Raw genomic sequence first — 4,995 nt, forward strand, 5'->3', positions numbered from 1 at the left:
GTGTGTGTGTGTGTGTGTGTGTGTGGTGTGTGTGTGTGTGTGTGTGTGTGTGTGTGTGTGTGTGTGTGTGTGTGTGTGTGTGTGTGTGTGTGTGTGTGTGTGGGGCGATGATTTAAAGCAGAAGAAGCGTTCGCCCGGGTCGGGTACGTGCCTCTCGTCCAGGACGCTCTCCGCTCTCTTATCGCCCAGCCGACGGGCCGATAAGGTCACAGTTTATCTGTCCGCTTCAGGAGGAGTGTGTGTGTGTGTGTGTGTGTGTGTGTGTGTGTGTGTGTCTGGTCCATTCTACTGCACGTCGGTGCAGTGGATGGACCGCACAGAGAACATAAATAAGCAGGAGGATGAGGAGGAGGATGATGAGGAGGAGGATGAGGAGGAGGAGGAGGAGTGCGTCCTTTTGTGTCACTCCTGCGGCAGATAAACGCACGACTGCTGAGAGGTGCTTTGAAGAGCGGTTCTCACTGGACCTTTGTCAGTTGCACGGCTGAGATGAAAGCAGACAGCCCCAACACAGAGAGGGGGGGAGAGCGGTTTTAATAAGCTGCAGGGTGAGGCAGGTTTAATAAGCCGCAGGTATGAATGTGGAAAAATAGCTCTTTGATTCACCTGCATCGTTTGCTTTTCAAGGGGCCACTGACCCGTCTCAGTAATTGGCACTCATGTGAAAAGTGGTGATTTACATGTAAAAGACAAATCAGACAGTTGATTTCAAAAGACTCTCAGATGTTTGTAAGCTCTTCAGCCCAATACAAATGATAATAATAACAATAATAATAACCATAAATTACAAATGAATTTCAATGAAATACCAGTGCATGAAAATGCTCAAATTGTTATGTAAAATGTCATCTATAGTTAAAACAGTAAATACAGTGATAGGTAGGCTATTAAAGTGTTGATAGGATAGACATGATTGCGTAGTTTACAGTAATGAAAGTTGATAGTTTAAATGTTGAATCTAGATAGTTTAATGGATGTTGAAACACATAGTTTAATTAATGTGGATAGTATGGCAAAATGTCCAGTAATTAGTGTTTAATGACTACTGAGGTTGTTGTCCAACTAGCTACACTTTAAAGAAAGGGTTACGCATTAATATAGAACGAAATGCGGTCTAGGTGTGAGGTTGTCATGATATTTACAACGGCATCGAACGTGATTCAGCCAATCACAATCAAGGACGGGAACTATCCGTTTTAGAAAGCCTAATAAACATTAGCTCGCATTGCGTCTGGTAAAGACATGCTTTTAGCTTCGAAACATCACTATTTTACTTAGCCTACATGCCATCCAACTAGCTAAAATCCACCTCTGTCATATACTATGTTTTGAGCGTCTGTATTTCAGCTTGGATGCAACGTGACAGTTTCACAACTTCACATTGTATCGTGGAGTGATTTATTATTAGCTGTGGAAGGTCTGAGTTGAATGTCTTGGGATATATCAACTCATGGAATGTCTCTCGGCCAATCAGAAACAAGTTGTATAATAATAAATGATCACAATAATAAGAAGAGAAGGACGTAGAGGAAGAGGAAGATAAAGAACAGCCACTGCAGCCAACTGAAGGAAATCAGGAAAGGCTATTATGAGTAGCCTATCGGATGCAGGAGCTGTTTTAATTGCATCCACGTAGAAGGTGAGAAGAGTGTGCTCACAGTGACATACATGTAAAAAAAGTGAACAGGAAGCACAGGTTCAATAACGAGCTCAGACAATAGCAGCAGCCGATAAAGCAACCAGTCAGCAGTAAGTACACAAATGAACAGAGCCACACACACACACACACACACACACACACACACACACACACACACACACACACACACACACACACACACACACACACACACACTCACACACACACACACACACACACACACACACTAGGCCACACTAGGCCCCCCTATTCAGCTGTGCTGTAGCACATGTGCTGGCCACAGAGAGAGGCACTGCACTGCACTGTAAGCCACGTTCTCATTTGTGTCCGTGTTCTGCTCTTCAGCTCTCCTGTTCTCCTCCTCGGCATTCAGAGATTAGGCTGAACACGACAGACAGGATGTAATTTAGATTAGAGCGCTACCGAGAGAGTGTGCAGAAATAGACAGACACAGAGAGAGAGAGAGAGAGAGAGAGAGAGAGAGAGAGGGATGAAAGAGGGAGAGCACAAAGCCATTCATCACACCTGCAGGCACAGAGGTTACCCAGCACCTGCGACCTTCTTAGGAGCGCTCGCTAGCTCCCTAGCACACTCTTTCATCCATAGCCACACACACACACACACACACACACACACACACACACACACACACACACACACACACACACACACACACACACACACACACACACACACACACACACACACACACACAGCTAACCTTTAGCTGGACTGGTCATTATTACATTATGGCGCGCACGCCTCACATGCAGACCAACATGATGTAACGCTGCGGCACGGCTGCGTACAAATGTCAGAAACTGACAGGAAGCAGAAATGACAGGAAATCAGTTTTCCTCGCTAGTGCCCTTTATAGACACACCTTCATTAAACAGTAATCTGCGCTGTCAGCTTCTGTGTGTGTGTGTGTTTGTGTGTGTGTGTGTGTAATAACAGTGCAGAGGAAATAACATATCTGCTACAATATATATGAAGAAGTGTGTGTCTGTGTGTGTGTGTGTGTGTTTTAATAGTGCAGAGAAAATAACATGTCTGCTACAACATGTATGAGCGAAGAGAAGAAACTAAGGGGGAAAAAAGCATGTAGGTGAGCTTGTGTTTATGTCTGTGTGACATGCAGTACAGTGCCTTTATAGAGGGGAAAGCATGATTGAGCGTGTGTGTGTGTGTGTGTGTGTGTGTGTGTGTGTGTGTTTTAACAGTGCAAAGAAAATAACATGTCTGCTACAACATGTATGAGCAAAGAGAAGGAAATAAGGGGAAAAAAGCATGTAGGTGAGCTTGTGTTTATGTCTGTGTGACATACAGTACAGTACCTTTATAGAGGGGAAAGCATGATTGAGCGTGTGTGTGTGTGTGTGTGTGTGTGTGTTAACAGTGCAAAGAAAATAACATGTCTGCTACAACATGTATGAGCGAAGAGAAGAAAATAAGGGAAAAAAAGCATGTAGGTGAGCTTGTGTTTATGTCTGTGTGACATTGTGTGTGTGTATTTGTGTATGTGACCGATGGATACCCTGTGTCTATTGAAGCTAAGCAGATATTTACTGTAGATGTGAACTAAACAGGTGAGGGCTAGGTTATAGTATTTGGATGGGAGGCCTCCTGGGAACCCTAAGCTGATGCTGAAAGTGGTGCTGGCAGACGGCTCTCAGGAGTCCAAATGGACCCCATCCCAATGTCCCCGTTCACTGACAGGAACACCGTGCTGCAGGAGATACTGTCCCTCAGATGAGGCGTTAAACCGAGGACCCACCGTGGTCACTCACTGTGGTCATTAAAGGTCCCTTGGTACAGAGAGTAGAGGCTCCCTGGTGTCTCGGCTAATTCCCCAACCGGCCCATTCCCTCTGGCCCCCTAATCATCCACCCCCCCCCCCCGTGTGATTTCACTCTGTCCCTCCCGGTCCACCTCTGGCTGGTGCGTGGGGTGAGTTCTGGCACGTAATGGCTGCCATGCACCACCAAGGTGGCTATATCACAGTGGTGGTGGTGGTGGTGGTGAGTGAGGTGTAATAGTTTTATGGCTTCCTTAAAGTGCTATGTTAGTGGGATGTGTTGATGTTGTTGTTGTTGTTGTTGTTATTGTTGTGCATGTGATAATGTGCTATCATAGCTAATGAATGTCTAACACCTTAGGATTTGTATTGTGTGTGTGTGTGTGTGTGTGTGTGTCTGTGTGTGAGAGAGAGAGATATGATGACACCTTGCGTCAAGAAAGCGTTTGTGTGTCTGTGTGTGTCTGTGTGTGTGTGTGTGTGTGTGTGTGTGTGTGTGTGTGTGTGTCTGTGTGTGTGTGTGTGTGTGTGTGTGTGTGTGTGTGTCTGTGTGTGTGTGTGTGTGTGTGTGTGTGTGTGTGTGTGTGTGTGCGTGTGTGTGTGTGTGTGTCTGTGTGTGTGTGTGTGTGTGTGTGTCTGTGTGTGTGTGTGTGTGTGTGTGTGCGAGAGGTAAAGAAAGAGAGATGACACTTTCTTCAGAGAGACTGTTGGCATGTGTTTTTCACATCTCTGTAAAGGCCATCACTATCCTTCAGTGCCAGGTGCGGTAACTCTTAGCTAAGCTCTACGCTGGGCTGTTTCCACTGTCCCAGCTCATCATACTGTAGCCCAGCCCAGTCAACATCACAGCACAGCACAACACAGCCCAGCCCAACCCATCCCAGTCCACACCACAACCCAGCACAGCACAGCACAGCACAGCACAGCACAGCACAGCACAGCACAGCACAGCACAGCACAGCCCACATCACAACCCATCCCAGTCCACATCACAGCCCAGCCCAGCACAACACAATGCAGAGGGCACAGCCCAGCCCAGCACAACACAGTGCAGACGGCCCGTGCTGCTGTGACTGAAAATCGAAGCCTCTCCTCCTGACATGAATCTGCATTGCAATATGAGAAATGGAGGCTCTGCAGGCGAGCGGGCAGGCAGGGAAGCAGGCAGGCAGGCAGGCAGGCAGGCAGGGTCGGCGTCTCTCTCTCTCTCTCTGCCACGTCCACCGACAGGGCTGTAACTTACCGCTGGCAGCTTTATTATTTTTAATGAAATGCTGATAGTTGCAAAAATCCAATTTGCGGGAATGCAAAGTTGACACTGCTGGATGGATTTGAGACGGCGTTTGAACCCTGCATCGTTAATCTGAACCCTCCCCCCACCCTCCCTGCCACTCCTGCTTAGTATTGATGGGAATCTGAGGTGGGCTGTGACCTTTGGCGACCTCCAGCCGCGGGGGGTCAGAGGTCGGCGCTCTGCAGTCCGGTTAGCCGCGGTCAGGAGGGTCTGGAGCGTCCGAGGAGGCGGCGGAACTGCAAA

This window comes from Sardina pilchardus, chromosome 14 (genome assembly GCF_963854185.1).
Source record: "Sardina pilchardus chromosome 14, fSarPil1.1, whole genome shotgun sequence".
NCBI lineage: Eukaryota > Metazoa > Chordata > Actinopteri > Clupeiformes > Clupeidae > Sardina > Sardina pilchardus.